The 26,200-nt window shown below is 36.3% G+C and overlaps 1 pseudogene; it reads right to left on the bottom strand.

Moving 5' to 3' along the window:
• Nucleotides 1–454: 454 nt before the first annotated feature.
• Nucleotides 455–11,985, bottom strand: LOC133091464 (tigger transposable element-derived protein 1-like; annotated as a pseudogene).
• Nucleotides 11,986–26,200: the final 14,215 nt, after the last annotated feature.

Below are 26,200 nucleotides of genomic sequence, written 5' to 3' on the forward strand. Positions count from 1 at the left end.
GAGGAGAGGAAGCAGGATGGGACCTGCACCCCCGGTGGGGAGGTGAAGGTGAGGCAATGTTCCCGCATCTGGGGAACCCCCCTCACCGGCGGGGAGATCAGCTGGGACAGAAGGGGAGCCTCAGGGGCTCGGAGAGAGCCCAGCAACCAGTCTGTGGCAGGGCGGACAGAGTGAGACCTACACAGATGGTCTGTGCCACTGCCCTGTGCACCCCAGCCTGAGATGGGCGTCTGCCAGTGCACATGGGGGCTGGGGGCTGGGGGCTGCAACATGAGGTTTGGAAGCAGACCTGGGGAGGGGGCTGCTGTTGGCCGTGATGAGACAGCCTGAGGGGATAGGAGTGAGGAGCTCCACAACGAAGAATGTTTGTGGAGGAAGCGTGGACCTCCAGAGAAGTGAAGAGCCATTGTTGAGTGACGCACAAAGGGCAGGGCTGACGTTTCAGCCTCTCTTCTCACGCACTGGCCCCTGCCTCCACGGGCACTAGGGAGGGCTCCCACCGGAGCTGGCTCACAAGCCCCTGCCATCGCCTCCTCCACACCCCCACCCCCAGCCTGGGCAACACACTCGCCCTGATCGCTGCCTGATGGGCTCTCGCATTCAAATCGCTACGCCAGCACCCTGCCGACTGAGCAGCTTGTTTGCCCCGATCCCCGCCTTGGCTCCTTCCTGCCTGATGGGCTCCTGTGCTCCAGCGACCTCTGGAGCAGACTCCGGAGGGAGAAACACACACAAAGGTGGGGCTGAAACCACAGCTGAGTCCCAGGGGCCGTGTGACTAAGGAAGAAGAGCTAAAATCTCTCCTTGTGGCTGCGCAAACCGTGGAGTTACACCTCTGCTGATGGCTTCCTAAATTCAGCACCTGTGAAACATCTGAAAGGAAAATAAGTGCTCCTGCAGCTGGGCCGTGTCTCTGTCTCACTTTAGCAACTTTGGGCTTTGTGGGCATGTGCACGCAGGGGTTGGGCCAGGACAGAGTCTGAGCTGCCTCTAAAGCTCCCACAGTGGGTCCAAGTGCATGACTATTACAGTTATGGGACCTGACCTCAGTGGATCTGTGCCAGTGGCCTGTTGAAAACAACACCTGACAGTCACCAGGACCAACTGCTGGCATACCCACAGTTAAGGCAGGACTGACAGCAGTGCCAACAAAGTATACTTTGTGAGCCTGCACAATGGGTGAAAGGGGCCACAACAGAGCACGTTCACAGGTGAACAGCTCCAGAGGAGGAATACTCAGTGGTTTCTCTTCCAGTGGGAGTGCTCCAATCCCGGCTACCTTGCATCACAGATCAGAAACACAGTTAAGAAACAGGTATGAGGGCCTCTACTCCAACAACTAGAAAGCAGACCTCACCCCTGACAGGGCAGTGACAACCACAGAGCAAAGGGGAGGCCCTGCTCAATATCCAGGGCAGGCTCTGGTCACCACAACTCCAATCAAAACCCCTAACAAGGGGATAACGGCACAAGCCTATGGAAAAACCTCACCCATGAGGGGGCAGACATCAGAAGCAAGAGGAAATACGATCCTGCAGCCTGTGGAAAGAAGACCACAAACACAGTAAGTCTGACAAAATGAGAAGGCAAAGAAATATACTGCAGATGAAAGAGAAAGATAAAAACCTACAAGAACAACTAAATGAAGAGGAGACAGACAATCCACCTGAAAAAGAAATCAGAGTAATGATAGTAAAGATGATTCAAGATCTCAGAAAAAGAATGGAGGCATGGATAGAGAAGATGCAAGAAATATTTAACAAAGCCCTAGAAGAAAGAAAGAACAAACAGAGATGAATAATACAGTAACTGAAATGAAAAATGCACTAGAAGGAAAGCTGGAGTAGCAATACTAAAATCAGACAAAATAGACTTTAAAATAAAGACTGTCACAAGAGATAAGAAAGGACACTACATAATGATCAAGGGATCAATACAAGAAAAAGATACAGCAATTGTAAATATGTGTGCTTCCAACATAGGAGCACCTCAATATATAAGCCAAATGCTAACAGCCATAAAAGGGGAAATCGACAGTAACACAATAATAGGGGGGGACTCTAACACCCCACTTACACCATTGGATAGATCATCCAGACAGAAAATTAATAAGGAAACACAAGCCTTAAATTACACCAGAGAGACTTCATTGCTATTTACAGGACATTCCATCCGAAAGCAGCAGAATACACTTTCCTCTCAAGTGCACAAGTAGCAGCAGAATACACTTTCCTCTCAAGTGCACAAGTAACATTCTCCAGGAAAGACCACATTTTGGGTCACAAATCAAGCCTTGGTAAATTTAAGATAACTGAAATCGTATTAAGCATCTTTTCTGACCACAACACTATGAGATCAGAAATCAATCACAGGAAGAAAAAAAAAAAAAAACCTGTAAAAAAACACAAACACATGGAGGCTAAAAAATATGTTACTAAATAACCAGTGGATCACTGAAGAAATCAAAGAGGAAAAAAGAAAAGAAAAAAAAAAAAAACCTAGAGATAAATGACAGCAAAACACAATGATCCAAAACTTATGGGACACAGCAAAAGCTGTTCTAAGAGGGAAGTTTATAGCAATACAATCTTACCTCAAGAAACAAGAAAAATCTCAATAAACAACCTAACCTTACACCTAAAGCAACTAGAGAAAGAAGAAGAAACAAAAACCAAAGTGTAGAAGGAAAGAAATCATAAAGATCAGAGCAGAAATAAATGAAATGGAGACAAAGAAAACAATAGCAAAGATCAATCAAAGTAAAAGCTGGTTCTTTGAAAAGATAAACAAAATTGATAAACCTTTAGCCAGACTCATCAAGAAAAAAAGGGAGAGGACTCAAACCAATGTAATTAGAAAAGAAAAAGGTGAAGTTACAACTGACACCACAAAAATACAAAGGATCATAAGAGACTACGACAAGCAACTATACGCCAACAAAATGGACAATCTAGAAGAAATGGACAAATTCTTAGAAAGGTGCAACCTTCCAAGACTGAACCAGGAAGAAACAGAAAATATGAACAGACCAATCACAAGTAATGAAATTGAAACTGTGATTAAAAATCTGCCAACAGAAAAAAGTCCAGAACCAGATGGCTTCACAGGTGAATTCTATCAAACATTTAGAGAAGAGTTAACACCTACACTTCTGAACTGCTTCCAAAAAATTTGCAGAGGAAGGAACACTCTTAAGCTCATTCTATGAGGCCACCATCACCTGCTACCAAAACCAGACAAAGATATCACAGAAAAAGAAAATTACAGACCACTACCACTGATGAACATAGATGCAAAATTCCTCAACAAAATACTAGCAAACAGAATCCAACAACACATTAAAAGGATCATACACCATGATCAAGTGGAATTTATCCCAGGGATGCAATGATTTTGTCAATATCCACAAATCAATCAGTGTGATACACCACATCAACAAACTGAAGAATAAAAACCATATGATCATCTCAATAGATGCAGAAAAAGCTTTTGACAAAATTCAACATCGATTTATGATAAAAACTCTCCAGAAAGTGGGCATAGAGGGAACCTACCTTAACATAATAAAGGCCATATATGACAAAATCAGAGCAAATATCATTCTTAATGGTGAAAAACTGAAAGCATTTTCTCTAAGATCAGGAACAAGACAAGGATGCCCACTCTTATCACTTTTATTCAACATAGTTTTGGAAGTCCTAGCCACAGCAATCAGAGAAGAAAAAGAAATTAAAGAAATCTAAATTGGAAAAGAAGAAGTAAAACAGGCACTGTTTGCAGATGATATAATACTATACATAGAAAACCCTAAAGATGTTACCAGAAAACTACTAGAGCTCATCAAGGAATCTGGTAAAGTTGCAGGATACAAAATTAATACACAGAAATTTCTTGCATTCCTATACACTAAAAAGAAAAGATCAGAAAAAGAAATCAAGGAAACAATCCCATTTACCATCACATCAAAGAGAGTAAAATACTTAAGAATAAACCTACCTAAGGAGGCTAAAGACCTGTAGTCAGAAAACTATAAGATACTGATGAAAAAAATCAAAGATGACACAAACAGATGGAGAGATATACCATGCTTTGGATTGGAAGAATCAGTGTTGTGAAAATGACTATGCCACCCAAAGCAATCTACAGATTCAATGCAATCCATATCAAATTACCAGTGGCATTTTTCACAGAATTAGAACAAAGAATTTTACAATTTGTATGGAAACACAAAAGACCACAAATAGCCAAAGCAATCCTGAGAAAGAAGAACAGAGCTGGAGGATCAGGCTCCCTGACTTCAGACTATACTGCAAAGCTACAGTCATCAAAACAGTATGGTACTGGCACAGAAACAGAAATATAGATCAATGGAACAGGATAGAAAGTCCAGAGATAAACCTATGTACCTATGGTCAACTAATTTATGACAAAGGAGGTAAGAATAAACAATGGAGAAAAGACCATCTATTCAATAGGTGGTGCTGGGAAAACCGGACAGCTACATGTAAAAGTATGAAATTAGAACACTCCCTAACACCATACACAAAAATAAACTCAAAATGGATTAGACCTAAATGTAAAGCCAGATACAGTAAAACTTAGAGGAAAACATAGGTAGAACACTCTTTGACATAAATTGAAGCAAGACCTTTTTTGTCCCACCTCCTAGAGTAATGAAAATAGAAACAAAAGTAGACAAATGGGACCTAATGAAACTTAAAAGCTTTTTCACAGCAAAGGATATCATAAACAAAATGAAAAGACAACCCTAAGAATGGGAGAAAATATTTGCAAATGAAGAAACTGACAAGGGATTAATCTCCAAAATATACGAACAGCTTATACAGCTCAATATCAAAAAAAACATAACAGCCCAATCAAAATTGGGTGAAACATCTAAATAGATATTTCTTCAAAGAAGACATACAGATGGCTAAAAAGCACATGAAAATATGCTCAACATCACTAATCATTAGAGAAATGCAAATCAAAACTACAGTGAGGTATCTCCTCACACCGGTCAGAATGGCCATCATCAAAAAATCTACAAACAATAAATGCTGGAGAGGGTGTGGAGAAAAGGGAACCCTCCTACACTGTTGGTCAGAATGCAAACTGGTACAGCCACTATGGAGAAGAGTATGGAGTTTCCTTAAAAAACTGAAAATAGAACTTCCATATGATCCAGCAATACCACTCCTGGGCATATATCGAGAAAACCATAATTCAAAAAGATACATGCACCCAAATGTTCACTGCAACACTATTTACAATAGCCAGGACATGGAAGCAACCTAAATGTCCATCAACAGAGGAATGGATAAAGAAGATGTGGTACATATATACAATGGAGTATTACTCAGCCATAAAAAAGAACAAAATAATGTCATTTGCAGCAACATGGATGGACCTAGAGATTGTCATACTGAGTGAAGTAAGTCAGACAGAGAAAGACAAGTATCATATGATATTGCTTATATGTAGAATCTTAAAAAAAGGGTAAAAATGATCTTATCTACAAAACAGAAATAGAGTTACAGATGTAGAAACCAAACTTTTGGTTACCAGGGGGTAAGGGAGGGAGGGATAAATCAGAAGATTGGGAATGACATATATACATACACCACTATATATAAAATAGATAATTAATGAGGACCTACTGTATAGCACAGGGAACTCTACTCAATACTCTGTAATGGCCTACATGGGGAAAGAATCTAAAAAAGAGTGGATATATGTATATGTATAACTGATTCACTTTGTTGTACACCTGAAACTAATACAACGCTGTAAATCAACTATACTCCTATAAAAAATTTTTAAATAAATAAATAAATATTTAGAGTAAAAAACAAAAAAAAAACTTTGACTCTGTTTTATCATGTATAAAATCTAAATAAAATATCTACTCCATAGAATTATACATTTAAATTAGTTTTGTAATATATTATATTTACTCAATACTTGTTAGTCTCCTAAACCCAGGACAATATCTACCTTTTATTTTAAGAATAACATTAAAGAATCTAATTTCATTGGAGTGAAGTCACAGTCAATTCTTAGGACTGCCAAATAACTTTACTACTTTGAGGAAAATCAACTGAAGCAGCCTTGGAGAGTCAGCAAAACCCATCCCTCCTCCTGGAAATCAGCTAGAGGTAGACTCAGGAGAGTTGTCCTTGAAGTAAAGAACAGTTTGTTATATGTACTTCCATTGCATTTGAAGAGACTATCTACAAATCTCAACTAAGCCAAACTGTTTGAGAGGTATAATTCATTACCAATTAAGAAAAAATGGACTTTTGATGCAATCAGTTCAAATTACCACAGAACGCCTATTCTTCCATTTGATTTAACATCAATTTAGCAACTGGCAGAATGCATAACCTCCAAATTTACAAATTAACTTTGATCCAAGGTATTTGTCTTTTGAATACAAAAAAGGAGTTGACCTCTTCCACTTTAAAATGTATGGAAATTATATAAAAATCAATGCACCAACAGCTTGCTCTATTAATCAAAAATTTTATGTCAAGATTCAGTCACTTAGTTTTTAAGTCAGAGGAGGCACTTACAATGCATGTTCTGACAGGTTGAAGTTAATACAAGCATCCAAAGCTATCTGAAATTCCATCATGCAAATACTCATTCTGATGACTTCCATAAAAGGGAGTAATTCTGAAAAATTACTATCATAATTGAAAAGACATTACAGAGAATGTGCATGTATGCACCAGGAAAACATTCAAGTTACACAGGAGATCAGGGGAGAGAATGCTTAGTAGCAAATAGTCATGTCTCAACCATTTTTTGATAGGATCACATCTTGTGTTTATGTATCTAAATACACTGAATATTAGGATGCACTATTATCTTTCCTACATATTAAGGATGAGGATGCATTTTCTCTTGCCATCAAATATCACTCGAGCAATTCTTCAGCCAGGAAGTAACTAATCTTAATTGCATTATTGCTTATTTATTTTGCTAAGATTTATCTGTATTGATCATGTTGATTTAATACATACATTTTTATATCACGCTTTATTCGTTTCCATGTAGAGTAAAAAATTCATATCCAGTATTCCACAGTATTGTTGCATACTGCACACAGAATAGGCCCACATAAAGAGTTTGTTAAATGATACATAATTAGGTAATTAGTGTTTTTCATACTTTATATTCTACAGAAATTCGTGGCAGATGTTATATATGTGCTTAAATATATCTTAGTGATATTTGGGGAATTGCTTAAGGTTTTGTGATGGACTGAGAATAAACTGTTTTCCCATTTAAAAAAACACAAGATTCAATACTTTTTCAGGAGCAGAATAGACTCAGATGATCTAACTTTTTTAGATCATTATGGTTAACATTAGTCAAAGACTTATCTAGATATAATCAATAAATTATTTTCTTACCAATGCTAAATTATTTGAGGACTTCTAGTTGCTATTTATATAAGAATGAAAAGAGCTCAGATATTTAAAATTAACCTGTTTGGGTTCAAATCTTGTCTCTATCACTATCTGTGTGAACTTCAGCCAGTTACTTAATGTGTTTGCTCTTCCTTTTCCGATTTATAAATTGGGGATAATAGCATTACCTCATAGGCTTGTTATGAGGATTAAAAGAGTTAATTTTGGAAGTTATTTAAGTAGTGCTGGGCAAATAGTAATCATTAAATGAATATTTATGAAAGAAAGGAAAAAACAAAGGCCATCTTAGTAATATGAAAAACACTGATTTAATTAAAAAGTTGTTTAATATCCAAAACACATTTGCTTTTCTTTAAGTGCAAGATAGAGGATGCATAATGTAAGTTCAACTGGCAAGGACCTGAGTTTATGAAAACTTGGCTTTAGAACCTAATGGAGAAGTTATAAAATGCAGATATCCTACGGAATACAGAAGCAGGATGAAATTTTTTGGCAGGGAACGATATTTTGGTTACCAAGGTAACAGAGGTAAATTCAATTGGATGTACTTCTCCATTGAGTTTAGTTTGAGTGGAGTTTGTTTTGGGGGTTGAATGGTATAAGACAAAAGTTCCATTGTATTAAGTAAGCATTGGAGAACAGACTTAAATGGAACAGCTAGTTACTGAAAAAAAAATTTGTGGCTCTGTAGCTAACTACAAAGCAAACCTTGACACTTTTGCTAGTAGAGTCAGAGAGAGCCACACTTATCAGTACTCCTTGCATGGAAATTAAACAGGAACACAGCTGTTAACATGAAGCCAATAATTTACTCAGCTGAAGTGACTATCATTCCTCTGTGACTTTAGGTTTGTCTTGATTCTTATTTCAAATGGCATCACCGTATTTAGTGTATTTTAAGAATGAGTTATGTAAACCATGGAATAATGAATATTTTCATTAAAATAATTTCAAAACAACTATATTCAATGTTTATGTGTTCAAATGCCTGCAAAGAATGCCTAGAGAACCTTGGTTGGCAATGCTTAGCTACTAAATAAAATATGTGTGACACCTAGTGTGAAAACCCTTGAACAGCACAGAAAATAGACGAGACGTCTAGAGATACACATCTCAGAGTACGTGTCCCATTTACTGCACAGCATACTAGTAGAATTTTTGGTGTGACAAAGTCATGAATTCTACTTATTTTGACTATTTCTACTAATATCTTTAATAGGCACTTTTATGATAATCTTTTAATGTAATGGCTACCTCTAGTAAAGTATATTAGAAATTAAATAGTTTGTGACCATAAATGCTAATACAACAGGATCTATTAATTTACTAATCTATAACTGTATAACATGAGCAGCTCAAATTTACAAATAATAACTGGGATAATAACTTCTAATTCTTTTGTATCACTTAGGATGTCTTTGGTTGCAAGTAACAGAAGAGCATAATACAAATTATTTCAAATAGTAAGGAAATGTGTTGTCTTTTAAGAATGTGAAAACATTAAACATTTTCCAAAAGCTTTCTCTCATCTCATTGGCCACATCGCTGTAGAGTATCCCTAAAAAGAGGTTCTCAAAGTGTAGTCTCCACCAGCAACAGTGGGAATCTGTTTGAAATTAACTTCTCCAACTTCACACAAGACCTACTGAATCAAAACCTCTGGGGGTGGGGACCAACCATCTGCGCTCTAACAAGCTCTCCCGGGTGATTCTGACACACACCCAAAGTGCAAAGCACTTCCCTCAACCAATCATGGAAAAATGAAAGATTACTACAATTTGTTTAAACTATCTGAATACACAGCCTGGAGTTTAGGATAAGGGCCTTTCATGAGGGATAACTGAAAACAAAACAAAACAGTATTCTGTTAGCAAAGAGGATATCAGAGGATGGGTATGTGGAAGGGTGAGTGGATAAGTGTTGAGAAGGCAACATTGTCACATTCCTTTGTCATGGAACAGTAAAAGCAGTAGAAAGACCTTGAGCTTTCGAAACCAAACACATTATTTGGAAACCAAATTCCACCCCTTAGTGGAAAATGGCAAGTTATTTCATTTCTAGGCACCTCGACTTTCTCATCTTAAAATTTGAATAATAATGCATTTCTCAAAGAGATTTTGTGACTGGGATATAGTAAGCAATGAATAAACTATAATTTCCTATCACAATTTCATCTGAGCTATTAATGTGAAAGCTTAGAATTTTTGTGCTTTATTTTTATTCCACTTCTGACTACCCAGTTTAGATGTGTTAGCAAGAGTGCCTCAAATTGCATTTGTTTATTATTTCTTTGTACAGTAAGAATGCTACCTAAAAATTAACAGGTTATTCCTTCTGCAAAAGGACTTTTTATTAAAAGCTGGTTCATCTAATGGATTGGGTACTAGATTTCAACAGACTTTTGTCTGAACATTTGGAACAGGAACATTTTATTGTTTTAAGTGTAGACTATTTTCCAACATTCTATCAAGAACACTAGTTATTAGGGTCACCAGATTTAGCAAATAAAAATGCAAGACACCCAGTTAATTTTGAATTTCAAATAAGCAAAGAAGTATTTTTTAGTGTAAGTACAGGCTCACCTAGGAAATATTGTGGGTTCGGTTCCAGACCACAACAATAAAGCATGTATTGCAATGAGGTAAGTCACACTGGTTTCCCAGTGCTTATACAAGTTATGTTTATACTATACTGTAGTCTATTAAGTGTACAATAGAATTATGTCTAAAAAACAATGTACATACCATAATTATAAGATTTATTGCTAAAAAATGCTAACCATTATCTGAGCCTTCAGCAAGTTGTAATCTTTCTGCTGGTGGAGGGTCTTGCCTTGATGTTGATGGCTGCTGACTGATCAGGGTAGTGGTTGCTGAAGGCTCGGTGGCTGTAGGAATTTCTTAAAATAAGACAACAATGAAGTTTGTCACATTGGGGTGACTCTTCCTTTTAGAAATTATTTCCCTGTAGCATGCAATGCTGTTTGATAGCATTTTACCCACAGTAAAACTTCTTTCAAAACTGGAGTCAGTCCTCTCAAACCCTGCTGCTGCTTTATCAACTAAGTTTATGTAGTATTCTAAAACCTTTGTTGTCATTTCAACAGTCTTCACAGAATCTTCACTAGGAGTAGATTCTATCTCAAAAAACCACTTTCTTTTCTCACCCATAAGAAGCAACTCCTCATCAGTTAAACTGTTATCATGAGATTTCAGCAGTTCAGTCACATCTTCAGGCTCCACTTCTAACTTTCTTGCTCTCTCCACTACATTTGCAGTTACTTCCTCCACTAAAGTCTTGAACCCCTCAAAGCCATCCATGAGGACTGAAATCAACTGCTTCCAAACTGCTGTAAATGTTAAGAATGTTGACCTTTTCCCATGAATCACAAATGTAATTAATGGAATCTAGAATGGTGGCCCTTCCAGGAAGTTTTTAATTTACTTTGCTCAGATCCATCAGAGGAATCACTAGTTATGGCAGCTACAGCCTTAGGAAATGTATTTCTTAAATAATAAGACATGAAAGTCAAAAGTACTCCTTGATTCATGGACTGCAGAATGGATGTTGTGTTAGCAAATCATAATAACACTATTACATCTCCATCAGAGTTCTTGGGTGACCAGGTGCATTATCAATGAGGAGTAACATTTTGAAAAGAATCTTTTCTTCTGAGCAGTAGGTCTTAACAGTGGGCTTAAAATATTCAGTAAACCATATTGTAAACAGATGAGCTGTCATCCAGGCTTTATTGTTCCATTTATAGAGCACAGGCAGAGTAGATTTAGCATAATTCTTAAGGGCCCTAGGATTTTCAGAATGCTAAATGAGCACTGGCTTCAACTTCAAGTCACCAGCTGCATTAGCCCCAACAAGAGAGTCAGCCTCTCCTTTGAAGCCAGACATTGACTTCTCCTCTCTAGCTATGAAAGTCCTAGATGGCATCTTCTTCCAATAAAAGCCTGTTTCATCTGCACTGAAAATCTGTTATTTAGTGGAGTCGCCTTCATTAATTATCTTCGCTAGATCTTCTGGAAAACTTGTTGCAGCTTCTACATCAGCACTTGATGCTTCACCTTGCACTTTGATGTTATGGAGACAGCTTCTTTCCGTAAACCACAAGGACCAACCTCTGCTGGCTTCAAACTTTTCTTCTGCAGCTTCGTCACCTCTCTCAGCCCTCACAGAATAGAAGAGAGTTAGGGCCTTGCTAACGCTCTTCAATATAAGGGTTTAAGGGAATGTTGCGACTGGTTTGATTTTCTATCCAGACCACTGAAACTGTCTCCATATTAATAATAAGGCTTGTCGTTTCTTGTCATTCATGTGTCCACTGGCGTATCACTTTTGATTTCCTTCAAGACCTTTTCCTTTGTATTCACAACTTTCCTAACTATTCGGCACAAGAGGCCTAGCTTTTGACTATCTCACCTTTCAACATGCCTTCCTCACTAAGCTTAAACCTGTCCAGCTTTTGATTTAAAGTGAGAGACCTGCAATTCTTCCTTTCACTTTAATACTTAAAGGCCACTGTAGGATTATTCATTGGCCTAATTTCAATATTGTTGTGTCTCAGGGAATAGGAAAGCCCAAGGAGAGCAAGAGAGGTGGGAGAACAACAGTCAGTGGAACAGTCAGAACACACACACGATTTATGGATTAAGTTCACAGTCTTATATTGGGCATGGTTTGTGGTGCCCCAAAACAATACAACGGTAACATCAAAGATCACAGATCACCATAACAACCATACTAATAATGAAAAGGTCTGAAATATGATGAGAATTACCACAATGTGACACAGAGACACAAAGTGGGTAAATGTTGTTGAAAAACTGGCACTGATAGACTTACTCGACACAAGGTTGCTACAAACCTTCAATTTATAAAAAACACAATAGCTGTGAAGCACAATAAAACAAGGTAAGCTTGTGTACCCCAAATACTATATGGAATGTATTTATACTCAAAAAAAAAAAATCATTGTTTATCTGAAATTCAAGTTTAACGGATGTCCTGTATTTTATCTTGAACTCTGCTAATATTTCCACTTCTCTATCGCATGGTCCCACTACTGAGATAAGCTATGGGAAGCAGCTAAGAAGATTTATCAGTAAGTTTAATCCTCTCACAATCATAAGCACAAATAGTGTCACTTCATGGAGGTTTGGTTTACTTAGTTGTGAAATTAGGCTATTGGACTAAAGGATATCTGAGGTCCCTATTTTCTAAAACTCTAATGTATACGAAGTTTCACTGCACTTCTGGGACCATATGAAAAATTAGATGAGGCCTTATTTTAAAAGCTATAAAGTCATATACAAATATTGGTAATGGTGATGGTAGAGCAACCTATTATATTAAATTATATGTCTGACTATAAAACTATTCAAAGCCTTCTTATATATTTATCTTTTGTTAAATATCCCTGCCAAATATTGTCACAAGAGAAGTCAATGTAAGTGACATCTCTGAATTTATTCTACTTATTTTGCCTATAGATATTTATAAGTTAGGCCTTAAGAAAGCTTTCTACCTTAGAATCCTTCTTAATTTAACAGAGTAAACTACATTTATCTGTTATCAACAAATCTCGTAACAATCCATAACATATGTGTTGAGCAAATGTGCTTCTTGTAAATCTGTTTTCAAGGAATAAGTAAAACATGGTACATAAACAAGAATAGCTGAATAATCAACATATAGTGAATTTTATCAAGAGGTATATTCTAACAATAATATAATTAGGTTAACACTATGTTTTAGCTATTTCTTAAATATATAAGTGAAATTGTTTTCTTCCTCTATTTATTTATGTTAAAACTTATTTTGATAATATAAGTTGCTTTTTTTAAAAAATAAATTTATTTATTTATTTATTTATTTTTGGCTGCGTTGTGTCTTTTTTGCTGCACGCAGGCTTTCTCTAGTTGCGGCGAGCGGGGGCTACTCTTCCTTGCAGTGCGCAGGCTTCTCACTGTGGTGACTTCTCTTGTTGTGGAGCATGGGCTCTAGGCACGCGGGCTTCAGTAGTTGTGGCACGTGGGCTCAGTAGTTGTGGCTCGCGAGCTCTAGAGCACAGGCTCAGTAGTTGTGGTGCACGGGCTTAGTTGCTCTGCGGCATGTGGGATCTTCCCGGACCAGGGCTCGAATCCATGTCCCCTGCATTGGCAGGCAGATTCTTAACCACTGTGCCACCAAGGATATTTTTTATAGCATAATTATAAATTGCATATTTTTCCCTCTTTCTACTATATTAGTAATGTATACCAAAGCAATGAAATAAAAATGCAATAATTTTTACATTAATAAAACAAAGATCTGTTTGTGTGTATATTTTGTATGCTGCAAAGACAATTAGGGATAACCAGCTTAGCAAACTTACAGCACAGAAATTATACAGAGTTAAAAGACACATTAGCATTCCTTCTCTATTCTGGTCATACAATCTTTAAAAAATTGATCCCACATCTTAATGTTCAAAAAAAAAGCCTCATTTTATTAATATTTTAAGTACCAGTTTTCTTCAGTGTTACAAGTTGGTTATGTTTCTAAAGCTCATTCACTTCTGCCAACTACTGGCAAAATAATGTAGGTGATATAATGTTTAATAATACTTGATTAAAGAAAAACTTTGGTTGAATACAAGTAATTAAACAAAACAAAAAACAGAAATAAGAAATTGATTTCAATTTATAACTTACATGTTTAAGAAAATAGGTTTAATTAAAGAGATAGGAAAAATTAAGGCAAAAGTTTATGAAATAGATTTTATTTTAGATTTATTGATAGATTTATTCATTCAATTATTTTATTTAGATTATGAAATTGCTATTTTTAAGGTCAAACGTTATCAAACATCAGTAATTTCATGTGATTCAAACTAATGGAATGCTTTCAAATGCCTTGAGAGTTGAAACTGGTTAATTTTACTCCAGATATATAATTTATAGTTTCATACATAAAGATACTTATTGCAGCAAAAAATAATTAAATAATTGGAAGCAGTTTTAATGTCCTTTAATAGGAATATAGTTAAGAAAACTATAGTTCATATATACTATGGAATATTATTCAATACTTGAAATAACTTTTATGTAATTTTTATAATACTTTACAATGGAAAGTCTAAAAAAAGAGAAGCAAAACTACATATGTAATATAATCTCAACTACTATATAAATGCATACATCAAAGTATCATTGGTGGACTATTTATGAGATTTTGCTGTATGTCCCAGATTTTCTGCTATAAACATCCAATCTTTTTTTATGATGGATTTTTTTTTAAATCCATTTTTTTAAAGCTTATGATTCTTCTCCTCTCCAATGGAACATGGAAAGAAGTGACCATGTGTTAGTCCCACATGAAGGCTTTGCAAATTTCTTCTATCTTGCTTGCACTTTTGCCCTCTACTGTGAAGGCAGGTGCTTAAGTTAGGAGCTATCTCTTCAGCTTAGGTCTTGCACTGAGAAAACACGCAAACTTGACTCACAGCCTGGAGCAGAGCCACCACAGCTGGCCTGAAGATCCATGGGCTAAAAAAAATAAATATTTATTGCTGTAAGCCACCAATATTTAGGGGCTAATGCTATTTGATCATTATTGCCATAAAAGTGGATTAATATAGGAGAAAGATGAGACATTAGCATGATTAAATTTGGGGTTGTCTAGTAGATATCCAAGTGGGAATGTGGTATGTAATTGTATATACGAGTCCTACCTGATCTTTGGGAAACATGCACTGCCATTGTCTCTGGTATCCAAGACCTCAGATACCAGATATGGCCTCTACTGTGAGGTTTTCTCTACACCTTCCTTGGCCTCCTCCCAGATCTCTCTGCCCTTCAACTTTCTCAGCTTTCATTGCCTATTCACTTCTCCTCCTTCTTCCCTGGCCATCTGCTTTCTGCATAGTATATAAGAGTTTGCAGGGTCAGGTGGCATGCTCTTCCAGTGCCATGCTAGGTGAGACTTCTCTAAGAAGCTTTCAGGTTTCTTGAGCTACACCTAGGAAAGTGAGGCATAAGGCCCCTTTATGCCTCCATAGATGAATCCATCAGAACCCCCTGGGATTTGACCTCTAGGCCTGAGCAAGCATGGTGATTTTTATTCCTAAAACTCTTCATTCCATTTGCTTACTGGAATTTGAATTGGGGTAGAAAACCCGCAATTAAATATTATACCACTTAATATTGTACTTTCATAGTCTATAAATTCTGAAAGTTGCCAAGATCCTTACAATCCTTACAATCAAACAGCACCGGGCATGTAAATAAAGCTTGTTTTAGATTCATAACTATTGTGTCCTTTAAGTTTCAAGGACTTTTTGAATTTAAACTTAATAACTTGTTTTTGTTTGTTTTTGTTTTTGTTTTTTTAATAAGGTATATCTTCTTTCTAAGTGTTATGGACACTTGCAGAGACAGATGGACCCTCACCCAAAATTTGGTTCCGATGTTGAGACTGATAATGTCACACTTACACCAAGAGGGCATAAAAAGTTTTAGTGCTTACATAATTGAGGAATCTGGGAAGAGCAGGGCAAACCTCTCAGGCAGGTTTGAAATGGTCTGAGAGGGCAAGGAAAAAGAGACTAGGCATCTAGGCTTTCTTATCAGCTGGTCCAGATGTGGGCAATTAGCTGATCTGGCAAGGGGAAGAGAGAAGGGTGAAGATTAAAAGCTATTAGGAAACATTTAAAAAGGGCTCTGGCCTTCTCATTACACTGAGGCATTGCATATAGGAAGGTCTGGAAGTCAAGTGGGAGCAGTGACAATGGGAACAGAGGGAAGTGATTTCTTAATATCACCTTAACACCTCAAATTGTTGTTTTACTTGGTCAGTATCAGCACTAGCTAAGGTTAGGCTTTTTTTTTTTTCTTTAAACTAATCAATACATCAGTTTTGAGGAAAAGAAAAGAGAAAAAAGGAAATAGGAAGAAGGAAAGTAACATTTCCTGAGCTTGTAATATATTCCAGATGCTGCAATATACATGTCAAGAAATTTATTGAGATATTTGTGTTTTATTCTAAAATAATTTGCGTATTTTTCTCTTCTCCTCTCCCAACTCAGTAGTAACCACAGTTATCATTTCTTTGCCTAAGGGACAAATTTGTGTGGAAAGTCCCAAAGAAGAGTTGTATGAAAACAATATTCTTTTCTGGATTTTGCTTTTCAAGGTCTAAATTGTAAGGATCAACCTAAATCATATCCATAGGAAAAGGGAAAGAGGTGGGTGCCCTAGGAGGTGCTCAGAGGAAGAGAGGCGAGTCTTCTGGGAGCAGAAGGAAAATAAGAATTATGACTCTGGGGGAAGGGCAGCAGATGCTCAAAGGTCTACATACCACCACCAAGGAAATGCTGGCTGTGCCAACAGCTCAATATTTGCAGGTCTTCTTAACAAGTCATGACTTGCTACCAATTTAACAAACTTAACAACCCAATAATCATAACAATCCCATTTTACAGATGAGGGAACTGAGGCTCAGAGAAACTGCACAATTTTCACAAATTAATGTGATTAGTAAGAGTTAGTACCGACATTAAAATTTAAATCTGTCTGACATCGAAGATTTTTGCCTTTGTCCTAAATTATGTTACCACCCAGTAAATTTTTTTTTTTTTTTTTTGGATATTAGTGGACAAGATTTAGATGAGTTTACAAAGAGGATTAAAATGAAAACACAGTGTGATATTAAGGAGAGAGATTGTCTGAAGAGGAAAGAGCTAATCTTAAACGGCAAAAGCCAAAGGAAATTCAGGGGAAGCAGGACTGCTGATTTTTTTCTACTTCTGCCCAAGAGGGGTACCCAGGCAGGATGCAGGCTGGTGGATGGACTTGGCTTGGGGACTGAAAAGATCAGAATTACATGGTAAAGTCTGATAACCTGGAGAAGAAAGAGCCAAGGAATGAACAACTAAGGGTCAAACAGACAACTCAGGGATACAGAAAATGTAAGTATGGAGCCAGTCCCTGAGGAAAAAGTAAAGGGGTACAAAACCACCTGGATGGGGTGGTAGCAATAATTGGAACAAATCAAGGGGTCAAAGACAATGGAATAAACCTTCTAAACATAAATCAGGTCACTCAACTGACTAAAACATTTCAATTGCTGCTAATTGCCCTTTTGATAAAATCCAAATTTCTTATTTTGGTATAGAGGGCGCTTCAGGAGCCAACCCAGTCTATTTCTATATACTTATTTCTGTCCAATCTGCCCTTACTCTTGCATCTACTTTTCTTTATTGGCCATGCTTTTTCCTGGACTTCACAGTTGCTATTTCTGTCATGTGTAATATCTTCAGCTCCTCAGTCTATAATAGCCTAAACTCCCTAGTCTAAGTTCTATCTGTTCTTCAATTACAATAAAAATTGCTCACTTAATCAACTGTTCAGTACATTCTAGACATTATGTAAAGAAGTTAATGCATTATAGCAGCCTTTGAAGATAGGTAGCTTTCTCATGTTATGGATAAGAAGACTGAGATTCCGAGAGGTCAAGTATTATATACATCGCCCATAAGTTACAAAGCATGGATTTAACCCATGCCCTCCTGACTCCCAAGCCCTTAAATACATGATAAACCTATTAATGCTGCTTTTAAAGCACAAAATAAACCTCACCTATTCTGAATAAGAAAATGTATGAGAGACCACAATCAACTTCAAGTTCCCACTGGATTGTGTGTGTCTCATGAGCAAAAACATTCAGCAAACACAGTCCATTTCATCTGTAGAGATTGCCACTCAGACTGGGGAACAAATCTTCAAATCCATGATGTAAACCTCAGAAGAATCTTTTCTCCTAGATGTCTTAGGAAAGATCTTCCTATTGTCCATGAGCATAGTAAAGGCATAAGAAAGGTGACTCTTAGAGAGTGTGTATCTACTCTTGGTTGTAGACATCTTTTCTATTTCTAATTTAAATAATGAAATAACTATTTACATATAGATATTAGAAGACCATTAAAATTAAGTGAGACAAGTTATGGTTTTCTGTTAGATATTAAGTTATATATGGAAGTCTTCTAGTGCGCTAGACTGTTGCTCTTAAGAGTGTGCAAGTGCAAACTCTGATGAAGATAATAACAAGCCTACAACTGAAGAGGCAACTAAGGCACAGGAAGAGGCTTTCAATGGCATCACAATTATTAATAGTTTTTCCAAGACTTCTCATCATGGGATGATAATACTGTACTTTCTCTTAAATAGAAATTTTAAAAGCATAATTTAGCATTAGGTTCCAGAGTAATTTTCATTTGATAAGTGGTTAAATTTTGAATTATGAATTTCCCTTGAACTTAATTTCATATTAGACCCCTCCTGGCCATCCTCCCCTGAACTATGCCCCCAAAGTAATCACTATCAATGTTTATAGAATCATATAATTTTTAATAATCACTTACTAAAAGTCCCCTGTTTTAAATACTGGGAAAACAGGCCCAGAGAGGTTATGGGAGAATTTTAAAGTATAGCTGGGGGCCAGTACCATACTGTTTTAATTACTGTAGCTTTATAGTACAGTTTGAAATCAGAGAGCATGATACCTCCAGCTTTGTTCTTCTCCCTTCAAATTGTTATGGCTATTTGAGGTCTTTTGCGTTTCCATACAACTCTTTAAATTATTTGTTCTCATTCTATAAAAAACGCCCTATTTGGATAGGGGCTGCATTGAATCTGTAGATAGCCTTGGGTAGTATGATCATTTTAACGATATTAACTCTTCCAATCCATGAGCACAGTTTATCTTTCCATTTGTTTATTTTATATTCAGTTTCTTTAATTTGTGTCTTATAGTTTTCTGAGTACAGGTCTTTTACCTCCTTAGAGTTATTCCTAGGTATTTTATTCTTTTTCATGCGATTTAAATGGGATTATTTTCTTAATTTCTCTTTCTGATAGCTCATTGTTAGTGTATAGAAATGCAACAGATTTATCCAGTAATCCCACTCCTGAGTATTTATCCTAAGAAAATGAAAACGCTAATCTGAAAAGACACATGCACCCTTATGTTCACTGCAGCTTTACAATAGCCAAGATATGGAAGTAACCTAAATGCCCATCAAAAGATGAGTGGATAAAAAACATGTGGTATATATACACAATGTAATATTACTCAGCAATAAAAAAGAATGAAATCTTGCCATTCACCACAACATGGATGGACCTAGAGGATATTATGCTAAGTGAACTAAGTAAGAGAAAGACAAATACCATACAATTTCACTTATATGTAGAATCTAAAAAACAAAACAAATGAACAAATATAACAAAGCAGAAACAGTCATAGATACAGAGAACAAACAGGTGGTTGCCAGAGAGGAGAGGGGTAGGGTAATGAGAGGTAGGTGAGGGAGATTAAGAGGTACAAACTTCCAGCTACAAAATAAATGAGTCACCAGTATGAAATGTTTAGTGTGGGAAATATAGTCAATAATTATGTAATATCTTTGTATGTTGACAGATGGTAATTAGACTTATCATGGTGATCATTTTGAAATGTACAGAAATACCAAATCACTACATTGTGTACCAGGAACTAACGTAGTGTTGTAGGTCAATTAATTTTGTATCTATATAGAGGATGGATGTTCACTAAACTTATTGTGGTAATCATTTCATCATGTAAGTCAAATCATTATGCTCTACACTTTAAACTTACACAGTGCTGTGTATCAGTTATTCTTCTGTAAAACTGGAAGAAAAAATATAAAGTGCAGATTACCATATTTTAACAAAAAAAAAGTATAGCTGGGGGTGGAACCAAAGGTCCCTCATCTCCATCTACTATACTAAGCCACTAAGTACTAAGGGAGGGTAAGCTAGCGTTATTTCCTACATTGGGTAACATTCATTTAAATGAAACTATAAACAGCCCTCAAACTGCTAGGATCTGAATTAGATACAGTAGATAATAAGTGGCATAAATTTTGCCACTCCCGGCAGAAAATGTAAATGGTTAAAAACAAACATGTAATTCAGGCAAAGAGGCTATCAGTTTCTATATGGCAATATTTTCCTTGTTCTGCCAAGGGTGACAAATTGACACATAGTAAATAGGATCAGTGTTAGTGAGCTGTTAAGCACTGCTGTTTATATTTTTCTTTCTTTTTTTTCCTTTTTGTTGATAGAGAATCATCTAGGCATCGAACTGTTACACTAACACTGGAATGGCAAGCAGCAATTAACAAGCTGAAACTGAGTCACATATAAACAAGCTTCAGCTTGTATTTTCATGAAAAAATACTGACAAAATTAATTTTTAAAAATGTTTAGCTCCTCCTATTAATTTTTTTTCTGCCTTATCACTCAGACCTTCTTGTCCCTCCTACAGATCCAGCACCTAGATTCACCTCTCTCATAAGAGGTATGGTTTTCTTCTTTGAGGGAAAAACAGAAGTACAGGTGGCTTTAGTTGTGTTACTATCTAGCCCATTATTTCAGCATAATTGTGATATTTAGTACATAGATTAATCTGCTTTCCTTCATGGATTACCTTTATTCATTTTTGTATTTTATTTGCTCATCAAATATAATTCCACAAAATATGATTTTCTTTGGATTTATTCCCTACCAGTTTGAGAAAATTACAATATAATTTTTCACTGCCATGAAATATTATGTGACTAATTCACGTCCTGCTTTAAAATGTATCGGCAGGTCATGGTAGCTAACAAGAACCTCTGACATAGTTTCCTGGAGAATTTTGAAAGATTTCATGTCTATTCTGAAGTTACAATCTAAATTATTATTGCTTTTTTTTTTAGAATTGCTTCTCAGACTTTAATGTATATAAGAATCATCTGAGAGCTTGTTAAAATGCAGATTTCTGGGCCCTACATCTTGAGGTTCTGATTCAGGAATGCCTGGCCTGGGGCCTGAGGTTTTGCATTTCTAACAAGCTCCCAGACGAAGCTAATATAGCTACTACTCTGTGCCTTCAGTTTCCTGGAAAAACCATTCAAATGTCCTTTTAAACATACACAACAAATGGACACTAAAATCCATCCTTGCACATTGTGAAAGGGGATATTCGCCATTTAGTTCACATCATTAAATGTGTTAAATAAAATATGACATTTAGGGAATGGTAGTATAGTGGTTTCCACCAAATATATCACATGATGATCCTCTCCCGCTGTAATTATGCCTCCTTGCTTGAAAGTCACATATTTGTACAAGAGAAAACAATGACTTGTGCGGGAAACAAACCACTATAGACCTCCATCTGTATTAAAACAGACATGTTTGTGGATTCCCATTATTAACTGTAACTGCCCCCAAGGCTGCACTGACGCGGCTCCTCATTTCTAACATTTTACAGACTGAGTTGATAGGTTTACGGACAAATCTGTAGGCTATAGAACAGCAAGAATAAATAATAAATAAAATATAAAAAATATCTATGTGCCAGCCAAGGGTATGAACATTTCAGAGAGAAGGGCTTTAGGTGCCATGGCTTAAGGAATGCCTCAGACTTCCTAGGGAATGGTGATAATGTATTGCTTCTGTCCATTTCTAATCTAGGAAGACATTAAGGAGAAGTTGGAACTTTCTGGGTGAGCTTAATAAGAGAGGGTTGACTAATGTTGAGGAAAGAAGCATACCCTCTGCTTTAGAAAAAGAACCAATTTGTTTTGATCATGCCCATCTATCAGTAAAATGTTTTTGAGCACACACCTAATATATGCATATTTATTTATTTCAAAGTATTTATGCTCACCATTATAACCTTATTATATATAAATACTATGAAACACACACTAAAAATATTTTTGAAAGTTGAGATAAAGATGAAATAAACACATTTAAATGTCTTACTTAGAAAAAGGTTTATCATTAGCAATATTATATATAAATCCATATTTTAAATGGACTTATTGACAATGTCAACTTTTTGAAAGACAATGTGTCAGTACAAGTAAATAATTATTTTTTTAGCCTCTTAATGTGGCCAAATGTCCATACCAGGAGTAGGAGAAACATTAGCTGTACCAGCTTCTCATCATTTGCCTATGTTTGCATATTATATTCATTTGTAGTTCTTTTGTGGGAATCTTTTTAAGCTTTCCCTTTAAAGCCCTAGATAGAAATTATCTCTTTTTTCTCCAACTTCCTTCCTTACCACTCTTGGTATGTGCATCACTCTTCACCCAAATTATGATCAGTTACAGTCTGTGTATTTGGGGGCATCTTTTACTCCTTATTCTTCTCATTACTTACCATAGTATCTTAGCCATAGCAAGTGCTTAATAAATATTTATTTACTAATGAGTGATAGAGGGAGAAAACACAACTTTCAGAGGAAAGCATGCTAAGGGACAGAAGAAGCTTTTCATTTTCAGTTAGGAATCCAATCTACTATATTTCTCCTTTTATAATAAAGCCTTTAATTACAATTAATTTTCAGCAATAATCACAAGAGTGTTTTTCTATGAATCTTTTTGCCATGCCAACAGGATGATTACTCATATTCCACTAGAAATCTGGCACATCACATTACTTTCACTTATTTTTATAGCGTGTAAATTGTCTCACATCTGATAAGTCGGCAACAGAACTCCTCCCTGGAGATGGACTAAAATAATTCAGGAGAAGGCAAATGTCTTTAAATCTAAAAAATTTTCGGAAAATATCTGCTTTGAATGTTACAGAAAGAGGATAATTAATGTACATTAGCTGGTCTCTTTCACCAGTGTTTCAATATATATCTATACCTATAATTCTTGTGTTTCATGAAAGCATTGATTTTTTTACATAAATGTATTGAAAATACTAGCTTTGCCAATAGAAAATGTCAACTATTTCTCAAAACATCCCTAACATCACAAGCTAGGAAACTTTAATATAAATGAAATATAAAAAATGTTGGAAAAAATCTAAAATGACATACAGTGACTCTCTTGGAAAATAGCGATAGAATCAATGAATTCACATAAACATGGCCAAAGCAAGCAAAAATAGTTGTTTAAAAAAAATCAGAAGCAATGTTCCACATGCATCAAATCTCCTTTCCTCTGAAAAATCTTGTACTATGAATGATTGGGTTTGTAGCTTTATTATACAATTTTCAGTTAAAAGAAAGTTATCAAAAATTATTTTTTATTTAATAGTTAATTTAGACATGGCAAACTTAAAGTTCTCCAAAAATGTTTTATGATGGTTGTGTTGAGGACAGCTTGGGACTCTACTTACTTGAAATTCACCTACGTGGTAGGGAGTCAAATAGCCACAGGTGTCCCTTAGAAGTTTTATTGAGGTCCATTAGCATTTATTTCCCCTCCATACTTATGTATTTTCCATTTTTAGCAGATCTGTGGGCACACAAAAGCATTTAGTGCAGCATGTGCTTCTAAATCCAATTTATGTTTAATTTGGAAAAAAAAGATTTTATACTTTCCATTTTTAATGCCATTCTAATGAAGAATCAACACACCAAGTGAAAGCCCAACTGCTGATGTAAGTTGGGAGTAAGATGTGACTGTAGTTTATGTTTGCTTTAGAGAGCAACTGCTGCCAGTGGTTGTGAAGGTTAATGCAGGGGTGCATGAGACCACCAACATCCCTGACCTCTGCTGCTGAACTGGTAAAGGAGCATGACGTGGATAAAGAGATGAACAAAGGACTTTATCCATAGGAATCCCAAATGCTCTGGAATACAACGACTGGTAGAAGATCACCAAAGACCTCACTCAACAAAATATGGTTCTTTAATTCTACCACCTGCATATAATAACAGATCCTAAATAACACTCAACTGTGACACATACTAAGATTCTAGAGTCTTTTTTTTACCCTTAACATTCCTAATGCTCCCAGACAGAATCAAGCGAACTCGCTGGAATCCTGAATGACCCTGAGTTATTTGAGAAAGATATAGTCCCTAGAAGAGGTAAAACTACCATAGCTCTGAGCATGCTAGGAGGGAAAATATGAAGATATTAAATCTAAAGACATATCCCTGCCCTTTAAGAGAGTCTTGTGATCTACACATAGACAGACACATATCATACATTCTAAATTTGTGCCATTACATAAGGTGACAGACAAGGGCACATGACATGTCTTTTTAAACCTTCAATCTCAATCATTTAATTGATTGACAACAATTATGTCTCTCTTAGAAGGAATCATTAATAAGAAAGTATCTTAAGTGTTCAGAGTCAAGGCATTTTTAAATGCTGGAATCAATACCCACATACTCATGTACACATACGTTAGAAGAAAAAATAATCAAAGGGTTTTTTTGGGAAAGAATATGAAAATGTGAGAAAAGTCTTCACAGTAGATATTTCTAGCCTGTTATCATTCCTAGTTAGTCTTTGAAACGTTCTCACTTAATCCTGGAAAACACTTTACAGAGCTTCAAAACCTAGTTGGAATTTGCCTAACTCAGAAAAAAATAAAATAACACCACCACCAAAGTAAAGATTTTTGCTGTGGGAAAACATAGATAAAATCAGAAATCATAAAAACCTGTCCGAATGATAAGCATTTCAACTGTCAGCAATACAGCAACTTCTACCTACATTCAAATGAGACCCTTGAGAGCTTCTGTGGGGCATACATGAAAACTAAAGCAGTTGTTCCCAATCCCTGCAGAGAGAACAGCAGGTGTGGAATCTTAGGAAGAGGAAGGCTAAGAGTAGCCATGGTGGGAGCAGACAGAATCCAAGAAAGAGCGAGCTTGGTTTTCCAATAACCTATAATCATTGATACTCACAGTGTGGTCCCTAGGCCAGCAGCATCAACACTACCTGATGTGGTAGACAGAAAAATGGGTCCACAAAAATGCCCATATCCTAATCCCTGAAACCTGTGAATATGTTGCTTTACATGGCAAAAGAGACTTCTGATTAAGATATGATTAAGTTAAGGGTCTTGAGGTGGGAAGAGTATCTTGGATTATCCAGATGGGCCCAATGTAATCACAAGGGTTTTTAATAAGTGAGAAAGAGACAAGAGAGTCATGGGTCAGAATCAGAAAGAAATCTGAAGATGGTGGAAGGGGCCACAAGCCAAGCAATGCAGACATCCTCTAGAAGCTGGAAAAAGCAAGGAAACATATTCTCCCTTAGAGCTTCCAGAAAGAGGACACCTCGATTTTAACACATACAGATCTGTTTCTGACTTCTGACCTCCAGAACTGTAAGGTAATACATTTGTGTTGTTTTAAATCACGAAAGATTGAGGTAATTTTTCATACCAGCAATAGGAAACTAAAATATCTGGGAACGTCTTAGCAATGTGAATTCTGAAGAACTCTCCAAGGCTTGCTAAATCAAAAACTGAGGGGAGGGACAGCTGTTTTAACAAGCCCTCCAGGTCATTCTGTGCACACAAATGATGACAACTACTGTTCTATATCAAATCATCTTACACACTGAGCTTTGCCTAAATATACAATACACGATATGCATTTTAATATCAAGCTATGTCATACAGAAGAAATGAATCACAAAACGAACCATAAAATTATGATTCAGGTATGCATTGTTTATCTATTTCTGTGTAATAAATGTGTTTATTGCTGTGTAATAAATTACCACAAACTTAGCTTGAAACAACACATTTATCTTACAGCTTCTATGGGTCATGAATTTGGGCACAGTTTAACTGAGTCCTCTGCTTCAGTCTCTCTCACAAGGCTGCAATCAGAGCATCAAGCAAGGCTGAGGGCTTATGTGGAGGTTCAGCTGGAGAAATATTCACTTCTAAACTCGCATGAGATTAGCAGAATTTCAGTTCCTCAAAGGC

Source organism: Eubalaena glacialis, chromosome 1 (genome assembly GCF_028564815.1).
Source record: "Eubalaena glacialis isolate mEubGla1 chromosome 1, mEubGla1.1.hap2.+ XY, whole genome shotgun sequence".
NCBI lineage: Eukaryota > Metazoa > Chordata > Mammalia > Artiodactyla > Balaenidae > Eubalaena > Eubalaena glacialis.